Source organism: Mus caroli, chromosome 15 (genome assembly GCF_900094665.2).
Source record: "Mus caroli chromosome 15, CAROLI_EIJ_v1.1, whole genome shotgun sequence".
NCBI lineage: Eukaryota > Metazoa > Chordata > Mammalia > Rodentia > Muridae > Mus > Mus caroli.
The window spans coordinates 89509708-89521155 of record NC_034584.1 but is presented as its reverse complement, the minus strand read 5'-3'; the positions used below and the strand labels follow the sequence as shown (position 1 = coordinate 89521155).

At 45.6% G+C, this 11448-nt stretch overlaps 1 pseudogene; it reads right to left on the bottom strand.

Moving 5' to 3' along the window:
* Positions 1-10308: 10308 nt before the first annotated feature.
* On the bottom strand, positions 10309-10777 carry LOC110311094 (annotated as a pseudogene).
* Positions 10778-11448: the final 671 nt, after the last annotated feature.

Here is an 11448-nt window from a genome sequence, read left to right as displayed (position 1 = left end):
TAGAAGGAGACCACTTACCAGGAAGGATAAAAAGCAAGACTTTTGATAGCTCCTTAAGCGGTGCTATAATGGAAGAAAATTTCCAGGAGAGTCCGTGTACGGCATGAAGCAGTTCAACTTGTCTCATTCCACAAATCACTGGAAAGAGAACTCAGGGCATTAAGAGGTCCATTAGAGCTGCCTGTCCCGATGTTCTCAATGCTCCAGGGGGCTGCCAGGCCAGCCAGGGCTACGTAGTGAAATCCTCTAATTCATTTTTTAAAAAGCCTGTGTGTGTGCACGCGCGTGCGCCCATGTGTGCGTATGTGCATGTGTGTGTGTGTGTGTCCAAATGGTACTGGTCACCGCGCAGTGCCTTATTCTTCACTGTGGTCATCGTGACTAACTGTAAATCTATAGATCTTATTCTTGTAACTGAAACAACACCACTATTTTTTCTGCCTTTGTAAGACTGCCCTGTTGTCTTACGGTTTTACTGCTGTGAACAGACACCATGGCCAAGGCAATTCTTATAAGCATAACATTTAACTGGGGCTGGCTTACAGGCCTAGAGGTTCAGTGCATTATCATCAAGGAGGGAACGCAGCAGCATCCAGATAGACATGGTGCAGGGGGAGCTGAGAGTTCTATGTCTTCATCTGAAGGGTGCTAGAAGAATACTGGCTTCTAAACAGCTAGGATGAGGTCTTAAACCCAAGTCCACAGTAACACATTTACTCCAACAAGGCCACACCCACTCCAACAAGGCCACACCCACTCCAACAAGGCCACACCCACTCCAACAAGGCCACGCCCACTCCAACAAGGCCACACTCACTCCAACAAGGCCACACCTTCTAATAGTGCCACTCCCTGGGCCCAACATATACAAACAATCACATCTTTTTAAATTCTATCGTGGCCATGTCCCTGAAGTTCCAACACTTAGGATGCGGTGGTCCAGGAGTTCCATCAGCCTAGGATACAGCCAGATCTGTTTTCAGCCAATCAGCAGTTCTTCCGAGAATCAAAATCACGCTGTCTTTGTCTTTCCACGGCTCTTTGTTTTATAGGGTTTAATATCCTCAGGTTTATTCATATCACATCGCATAATGCTTCCATCTTATGCTACATCTTCAGGTCCTATTTTTTTGCTTAGATGTTTCGTTTTGTTTTTGTTTTTGCTTTTTAAGATAGGAGTCTCGCTAGATAACCCAAGTTTGGCTCAAACTTTCTATGAAGTACAGCCTGGCCTCTAATTCTCCAGCTCCCACCTCAGGTCATCTGGGATTATCCGCATGTGATACCACACGTGGCTTTTGACGTTCTACCTTGACTGTCATGACCCGTGCTAAATGCACACGTGCGAGCACACACTCTCTGACACAGATTCCATCCGATTTCTGGGTCACGTGGTAGTTTTAGTTTTTTGAGGAACGGCCAAACTGCTTTCCTTAGTGGAAAGCAGAAGCGCGTAGAGGTTTCTTCTCCTCGACCTTGGCAAGGTTTCTTCTCCTTTTGTCTTTCTAAACAATAGTCAATCTGAAAGACGGGAGCTCCTTTTAACATGCCTTTTTAAAAAAATGTTTAATTTGTAATGTTATTTTTTTTCATACACCTATTATGGTTGTGAGCTTTCTTTTGACAAATGCCTGTTGAGGTCTTTTGCCTATTTTGTTTTTTTCTGGTCTAGGTCTTACCCCTGGGTCTTTTAACTCAGTCCATTCTGAGTTGATTTTGGTATGAGAGGTGGGCTGTGGATCTGAATCGCTCCTGCCTATGGGCATCCGGTTGTCTGGTGGCGCTCATTAAGAGATTGTCATTTCTCAGTGTGTGTTCTTCACACGTTTGTTCAAAATCAATCGACTATAAGCATGTGGATTTATCCCAGAGCTCTGTAGTCTGCTCCACTGGCCCGTGTGTGGTCAATCGTCTGTAAGCCTTTGGGGAGATCTCTATTGCACTGGCCAGTGTGTGCTTTGTTTTGCTTTCCTTTGTTTTTGTAGATCACACTGTTTAGTTGCTGCTGGCCCAGAGCTCACTATGTCACCCAGTGTGGTGGTTTGAGTGAGCAATGTCCTCCCTAAGCTCAGGTATCTAAACATGTGATTCCCCATATGAACGTGTCCTTTGGGGTGGGGATCCTCTAAAGGGTGGGGCTTGTTGAAGTGAAATTCTCACGGGGTTGTATATACTTTAAGCGTATATAACCTCTCCCGTTTCCAGGTCACTCTCTCTGCTTCCCGTGTCAGTTGAAGATGTTATCTTTCAGCAGCCTGCTCTGGCTGCCTGCTCTCATATGTCCCCCAACATCATGGACTGACTGTCCCTCTGGAACCAAGGCAGAAATAAACTCTTGCTTCTGTACCATGCCAAACAAACAAGGTCATGGTGATGGCTGCTCTTGGATGACCTGACTACATCTGGAATTAACTAAAACTCCAAAGTGGGGTCACACCTGTGAGGGATTTCTGCTTAATTTGGAATGGAAGATCTACTTCTAATTCACATCTTGGGTCCAGAAGACACGTCTTTAATCCGGATCTAACCGGGGCCACGCCTCCTGCCGGAAGTCTATATAAGGACATGGAGGAAGGCAGCTCCGGCTCTTTGCCAGTTTGCTCTCACCTTGCTACCACGTCCTTTCCCTTCACTGGCATTAGCGCCTACTGCTTCCAGCATCTTATAAAGACAAGCTGAGGGCTGGAGAGTGGTCAAGAGCACTGTCTGCTCTTCCAGAGGTCCTGAGTTCAATTCCCAGCAACCACACAGTGGCTCACAACCATCTGTAATGGGGTCTGATGCCCTCTTCTGGTGTCTAAAGACAGCTACAGTGTACTCATATACATTAAATTTAAAAACAAAACAATCAATCAAACAAACAAAAAACCAAGAGGACCGGAGAGATAGCTCAGCAGTTAAGAGCACTGACAGCTCTTCCGAAGGTCCTGAGTTCAAATTCCAGCAAAAAGCGCTGGGCAGTGGTGGCTCACACCTTTAATCCCAGCACTCAGGAGGCAGAGGCAGGCAGATTTCTGAGTTCGAGGCCAGCCTGGTCTACAGAGTGAGTTCCAGGACAGCCAGGACTACACAGAGAAACCCTGTCTCAAAAAACAAAACAAAACAAACAAATAAAAAAAAAATACAAAAAACCGCTGGGATTCCTAGACCTTCTATGGGTAGTCATTCATTGCTGGATTAGCTGGACTGCAGCCTGTAAGTCATTCTAATTTAGAGAGAGAGAGAGAGAGAGAGAGAGAGAGAGAGAGAGAGAGAGAGAGAGAGAGATTCAGTCTATAAGTTGCTACTCTAGAAAACTTTTACACAGTCATGTTATGTTTTTATCACAGTGATAGAAAAATAGTAATACAACCAGGATGGCCTCAAACTTGGAGCAATCCTCCTGCCTCTACCTCTTAAGTGCTGAGATTGTGGATGGGAGCTACCACACACACCTGGCTCTTGCTTTGTTTTTTAAATTGGTGGAAGGAGTGTGTTTGGTTGAGATTTTGTTGTTGTTGTTTGTTTGTTTGTTTGTTTTTCTGACTGCTGGGGATCGAACCCTGGTATTGTGCTCACGTGTGTTCTACGTTAGTCCCAACCCGAGACGCAGTACATTTTTATAAATATAGTCAACTCATAGAGCTACCTAAGTCCTCTTTGTGCCTTTATCCCGTTTGTTGAGCCTTTACAACCTACACATCAGGACTATTTATTCATCTGTCCTTTCAGAGAGCATTGACTGATCCCTGGTCATGCTGTCTTTTCCCTGCCTCGCTGAGATGGCCCTGCTACCTCTTGTGAATAATCTACACATACACAATTGTAAAGAACCACTAATTGATATGTTGATTTTTTTTATTATTTTCAACAATTCCACATTTCTCCCTAGAGATGACTGTGGAAGAAATCACAAGACTTCGCTGAGCAGTAAAAAGTTCAATGAACGGGTTCCTGAGGAATGTTTTGGTCAGGGGCGAGGTGGATTCTGGGAAGGACAGGGCTGGTGAGAGGACGGTGGTGTATCTGCAGAAATGAGAACTCAAGTAAGAGTCACTATCGGGAAACCATGAAAACTCAGAATGAACGTATCTACAAAAATAAGGCCTGGGGTTTGCCAACAGACACAGAACACATTGATCTTGGTGTGTGAGAACAGCCATTCTCTTTCCGTCATTCTCTTTCCTCATGAGGATCACAACAATTGTTCACCTGCTTGTTTCCTTCCGGGTGAGGCCAGCCTGCTGTATCAGCCATTCCAGTGCTCCACACATTGGCAAGAAAACAAAATGGAAGCTTGAGATTTTTGACAGAGATTGACAAATTCCAGAAAAATTGAACCTTAGCTCATGATAGTTACACCAAGCTAAGTCCACCATTTAAACCTGATCTAGCCCCAAGTTGTCCTCATGCCCAGTGCCTTTCTGTTCCCTTTATACGGTCTATGGTGGTTTGAATGTGATGTTCCCCACCCCACCCCTGCCATATTCTTGGATATTTGTACACATGGTTCCCAGCTGGTGAGGCCATTTATGGCAGCATAGGGGGTGTGGCTTTGCTGAAGAAAATGTATTTCTGGGGGTGAGGTTTGAGGTTTAAAAAGCTCCTGTCAGGCCCATTTGCCCTCTCTGCTTGTTTGAAATGTGAGCTCTCGGCTGTTCCTGCTGCATACCCGCCTGCTGCCACACTTTCTTACCGTAACAGTGATGGGCTCTTATGCCTCCATGTGATGGCTACTCTTGGTTATCAACTTGACCGCATCTGGAGTAAACTAAAATTCAAGCCATTGGGCACATCGGTGAGGGTTTCCTTGACTGGATCATTTGAGGTGGGAAGACCCACCCTAAATCATGGTTTCATCCTCTGGTGGCAGCTTCCAAAAAAGGACAGGGAAGAGGGAAGGGGTGGCTTTTTGCCTGCTTGCTCTTGCTGGTAAGTTAATCACTCTATCCTGAGGCAGCACTTCAAGGGTATTAGAGCCTACTTCTTGGGGATTCGAAGGTATACTGAAAACCAACTGAGTTACAGCCTTGTAGGCTGAACAACTACCAGAACCTTGGCCCTTCTGTCAGGAGCAGCCATAGTTGTACTATCTGGAACACAGCTTGTAAGTCACTCTAATAAATCCCATATGCATATATATGTATATACATATACATTCTGTTCCCCCAGAGGGTTCTGACTAAAACACTCTGAACTGTAAGCCCAGCATAAACCCTTCCTTCATTAAGTTGCCTTGGTCATGGTGTCTCTCAAAGGAGTGTTCATAGATACAGATTTAGGCACAGGAAACTCTTCGGTACATCCAGGGCAGAAAAGAGAAGGAGCCAGGCTCACATAGTTCCCAACTCCCAGCAAGAGTGATATCTACTGCTGTGGTTTCAGGTTTCAGGAAAAAGCAGAAAATGGTAAAAGAAAAAAAGCAGCTTTAAAAAAAAAAGGTGCAGACAGAAAAATAATTAAATATCCCCATAGAAATCTCAGGCCAAATAGAAGCTGTGTTTGACTTTCATTATCCGTGCAACTGAGATATGAAGCACGTAGGTGGGCACTGATACCCCCCTCCATGTGTGTCTGAGGGTTTCTGCAGAAGATGAATGGAGAACATGGGTGGCACTCCCCTGTAGGCTGGGGAATCAGACTGAATGAAGGGGATGGAGAAGGCCCCCCAAGTAGCCTCTCTCTTCCTTTTCTTCCTGGTTCCACACGTGAAGATCTTTCTCTACCACCTCTAAGATAGGGATACCATGCTAGGAGCATTGCATGGATGCCTTTGTGTGCGTTCTGTACGGAGGAATTGGGGTACACTGCAGATTGCTGGTGATTCTTGCTCTGAATGAACCCCACGCACACTTCACACAAAACACACAAAGGGTGGACAAGACTCAGTGACCTTGGGTCTATAAACTGTCTCCTGCTACTGGAGAGGGAGGCACATGGTGGGAAGGCAATCTCAGAGGTAAGAGCCACCCGGTCAGAAGGATAAGCCAGAACTTTTAATTGGGTTTCTTTGTTCTGATTCTCTAGAAAACCACTAATGAGGAAAAAAAATTAGAAGACAGACTTCACTCTGGCTTTCTAGGTTACCAGGTTTCAGAAGAAAGCTTAGCTTAAAGACTCGATTACTGGCTTTTGCTGATGTGACAGACACCGGGTCTGTTTGCAGTACACCGTGTCACCATGCAGGAACACATGCAACCAAGCTGAAACACCTGAAACTGTGAGTCAGAAAAAAACAATTCCTCCTTTAAATTGTTTCTGTCAGCCACGGAGAAGTAACAAATATATACTATTTGGTAAATACTGTTGCAGAAACTGTCTAAATCTGGAAACACATATGTGCATACATACTATAAGTGAATAGTATTTTATTTGGGGTGTGGTGGTTTGACTACGCTTGGCCCAGGGAATAGCACTATTAGGAGGTATGGCCTTGTTGGAGGAGGTGTGTCACTGTGGGCATGGGCTTTAAGACCTTCATCCTAGCTGCCTGGAAGCCAGTCTTCTGTTTATCTTTGGAATGAGATGTAGAACTCTCAGCTCCTCCTACACCATGCCCACCTGGATGCTGCCATGCTCCCACCTTGATAATAATGGATTGAACCTCTAAACCTGTAAGCCAGCCCCAGTCAAATGATGTCCTTATAAGAGTTGCCTTGGTCATGGTGTCTGTTCACAGCAGTGAAACCCTAACTAAGACATGGGGTGAGTAGATATTGAAAAGAAATATGGAAGAATGATCAGTTACAAGTCCGAATATTTACTGATTGATCTATTGATTGCTATGCTAGGGGTAGAACTCGAGACTAAGAAAGCACTCTACCACAGAACTACATCTCAGCTTCTGTTTCCATTTTTTTTTTTTTTTTTTTTTTTTGAAAAGCCATCTGGAGGTGGTCTGGAGACGTCTAAGAGACTGCTTTTCTGAATCAAAACAGAAAATGGTTGAAAGATCATTTCCTCCACCTGGGGCATTATATTCTCACCTGTTGCTTTTTTATTTTATTTTACACGTATGGGAGTTTCTCCTGCATGTAGGTGTGCACACCACATGTGTGCCTAGTGGGCAGTGGGAACTGAATTCAAGTCCTCTGAAAGAGCAGCCAGTGTTCTTAACCACTGAGCCATCTCTCCAACTATCCCCTATTTATCTTCTTATTAAATATATACAAGTAACCCCAATAAATGTGGGCCTTAAATGGTGACTAGTATTCAGATAGCTGCTACAACAATTCGAGCCAGTCCTAACCAACCTACTTCTCGCCCTGCAGCAGGGTGAGGCTGGCTCTGCTGTGGAGCACTGCCTTATCTTGCTGAGGGGCAGCAGCTCCCAGTTTCCCTGATACTTAGGATGGAAATGCAAAGGATCTTGCAAATCAGTTAGTCAAACCATGAGGCCCAGTTACAACGCTGTGTCGCCATCCAAAGACTAAAGATTTGCCAGCCTGGACATTCATCTGAGAGGCTTTTAGAACACCCCACCCTAGGTGTCTGAGGCTCTAGCTGTATTGTACATTAGGAGAAGAAAGTGGAAGGGGTCTCTTTAAATAGTTTGTACCTTCTAAGAACTAAGAAAGAGGGAGGATGGCCACTGCTGATAGGTTGTGTGGCTATGTGTGCATTCACAAATAGAGGAAAATGCTCCTAACCCCAGCTTCCCCTTTCTCGGTGAAGCGGTGTAAGCCCATTGTTTCCTTCCCCTGACAGGTGGCTTTACACACAGAGTTCCTAAGTTGGAAACAAGAAGGCCCCAAGATGTAAACTCACTCTGAGTCTTGACTATGCTGCTTAGAACCTGCAGCAACTTGGGCAAGCTGTTCACTTTGTCTTGCCAGGCTCTTCCTTGGTTGGGAGGAGAGGAGAAATCCTGGAAATGAAATAGCTAAGATGACTTACATCAATGTTCGTGTTCAAGATGGGGTGGTTGGTCTTTCCATAAACTGTGTACCTGGGACACAGAGGTGACCAGGACTCTAACCAGTCCTCAATGAGCTTAGATTCTGATGCTAACTTTAATACTTTAGATATGTGTATCTATGTATTATGCATTTGGTAAAGACCTCCATCTGTCAGGATGATGAATAGAATCCCTCAGAGTTTCTGTACACTCACCATCTCTATTTTGGATGGCCCCTGGCTGAACAGTATTCTCATAGTAAAACGAGAAAAGGCATGACATGACAGACCAGGAATTGTTCTAAACATGTGGGAAGCGGGGAGAGGCACCGGCAGGAGCAATTGGACTTCATCTGATGAATGTGGTTATTTCCTGATTTCATTCGAAGTGTACTTGGTTTGCCTGAGAATGGAATGTCTCTACACGGTGGAAAAAAATCATAGCATTTAGCTGTTTACACTCCGTTTCTGTATTTCCTAGACTCGTTGACAACATACACGAAGCACGTATTTCTAAACAGCAGAAGGACAGACAGCAAAAATCCGTCATGCACCCCTTTGGTGGCAGGCTCTGCCTAATGTGTACATTTTCTTACTCAATCTTCATACCAAGTATGATGGTTCACCTTCATTGATGGCTTCTCTGAATTCAGAATTGTCAGGTCTGGAAGAAACTCCTTTAACCACATCCTGGCAAATAGACATAGCCCAGTACTACCTCTGGGACTCAGGAAGCTAGTTCCCCCGTACAAAAAAGGAGTTCTTCTCCTTATGTGACATGGAAACTTAAGGGTTCTTTGGAAAGTCAGCTGGATGGTGTTTTGCTGGGGCAAATGGGAAGGAACATTTTGCCGAAGAAGACACAGGAGAGAGAATGTTCTGCTAAAGTGAGCACTTGAAAGGACGTGTGATGAAAGATCCTCTGCTAACAGCACACTTGTATTGGTCCATCTTACATTGCATAGTTGAGCTGCATTTGCTGGGGCTCCATAGAGAGAGAAGCACCAAAAAACTCCTGTTGTGCTGCAGTTTCTTTTGACTTCCACTCAGGCTGATTGGATGCACGTGATGAGGCTAGACCTGTGCTGAGGCAAGGCACATGGAGGACACGTGATGTTTGGAGGGTCTAAGTAGTACTCCACGGAGTGACAGAGACAGAGCTCGGCTTGCTGGTACAGCTAGCTGTGCAATGCTTGTGGGTCTCATGTCTTTGCTGATCTTTGCTTTCCTGAGAGAGGCACAGCTGAGAACTTCTCCTGGTGTTCCTCTTGGTCCCTCCTGCTGACTCAAGCCAAGTCAAGTTTGCTATCGAGACTCTACCAAACTGCACTGCTGGTGTATCTGTGAGATATCTGCGAGTGGATTGAGCTGCCGCTGCTGACCTGTGAACTGAGCTGCTGATTTCCAGACAACTCAGACAACGAGAGTTGTTCCAAAGAACCTTTCTAAACAGGTCCACTTCCTTATTCGTATTCTTTTTTTCTCCCCACTCCCTCTGGTGGGTGGTGGACCTTAAGGGAGGTTAAAGCATTTAAGAACTATCATTAAAAATAGGATTTGAAAAAAAAAATTAAAATTACACCTATCTCTAGCAAAAGTGACATTTAGCTCTTCCACTAACACACGCCTTTGGGTCCCATCAGCATATTGAGGTCCATGTTATGCCACAGGCTCCCCCAGTCGCTACTCACAAGCACTTCACAGACACCCGGCCCACAGGCTCGCCCACCCCCAGTGCCACGGGCTCCCTTCCTGCCTGGTCCCATTCCCATATAACCCTGGAGCTATTTCCTATCATTTCTCCATGTTTCTAGAAAGCCTCTGAAGCTATGCAGCCCGCAGCCAGGTCTGTGTTTCTTTATAGGGAGGTCCCATTGTATGAAACCCAGAGGCCTAAGCTGCATTGGAGATGCCAGGACTGTGGGACGCCTGTGAGGAAAAACTGCAGGTGTGGTGGGGTGGAACTGGCCGAAGAGAGGCTGAGCATGCCAGGGGTGACAGTGACAGTGCTATTGTCACACAGATGATTGTGCCACAAGCCTGTGACGCCGGACATGGTGTGCTACAGGGTTTTGGCGTTAGTCCTCCTAAGTTTTGGTCTTTCTTTGATCTGCTATTTCGAAGGCAAGAGAGCTTTTTTGTAGTTAGCAAGGGGAAAGGCCCACAGTGAAAATTATAAGCTTGCTACAAAAAATGTGATAACTAAGAGAGCCCATCTTTTTTTTTTTAACTAAAAGAGCTGATGATTTTATTTTCACATTTCACAATATAAGTGAAAACTGCACTTTTTTTTGTATTATTTCTCCCTCCAAAAATATTCAGTTAGGAAGGGACGTTTCCTTTCCATGCATCTAGTAAACACTCGGGCTCAGCATCAAGAGCTCCTGGTGGTACAGAACAAGAAATACAAAACCATCAAGAGCGTTTCTGCTCTTATCTGTCTGGCTGGGTCATGCCAGGCCGGGTGGGCACCATCATAGGACGGGCAAGAGGTCTCATCATGGGAGGCCCGGGCATCATGGGCATGTGGCCTCCTATGGGTGGTCTCATCCCAGGAGCTGGTCCCAAGGGCATCATTCCGGGCGGAGGGGGGGCATCATTGGCATCATGGGAGGGCCTCCCATGTGGGGCACAGGCATCATGCCAGGCTGAGGAGGGCCCGGGAGACTGGGGGGAGGTGGGATCATGGCCCCTGCAGGCGGAGGAGCAGAGAACGGAGCGGGAGGGATCTTCCCTTGTTGAAATGCAGCAGTTGTCTTGTCAATCAGGCTCTGGGCCTGCTCTTCCATCCATTTCTGGTAATAGTCTCTTTGTGTTTCCGACCACTGCAGTGTGTCTTCCTCACAGACGGAGAATTGTGGGTAAGATACGTGTCACAGTAGTCACAATAAAACCTGGGCATGATGCTCCACAAGCTGTTGGCTACCCCGGTAAGAGAGCCCATCTTAATAGCCAGCCAGACACTTGGAAGGTTAGCCAGGCCCAGTGGCAGGCAGAGTTAGGTTAGCTGCTGAGGTTTGCTCTTTTGATACATACTGTAAAGATGAATACTGGCTCCCAAGGCCTGGTTGCTCCCAGGAATGAGGGAATCTTCATGCACAATGTAGCCTTGCTCCTTAATCTAGAACTATTGGTTAAATAGAGATGTCAACAACTAATAGCTAGGCTGAAGAAACATAGGTGGGGTCTGGAGTTCCCGGGCTTGGGATCTGAGGTGACCACGAGAAGAGAGGAAGGTGGGGAGAGGAGAAGACACTATGGGGTACCATGGCTGTGAGGGCTAGCCAACTGGAGTTAGGAGCAGCCCAGATGGAACGTGGTAAATCATAACTCTGTGTTATTGATAGGAAAATTGATTTTGATAGCATCGAAGGTAGATATCTGGCCAGCTTTAGTACTGATAAAGGCTTATTGTAAATTAAAGGTTATGTTTGTCTTTTATCTGGAAATTGAATAACCAAAGGCGGGGTAGAAGCCTCTGACTGAGATTACATATTTTCTACAACAGTCAGCAGAAGAGATAAACAAAAGAGAGCTTCACTACCCCTCTACTAGAGTAAGTGTAGACGTGGG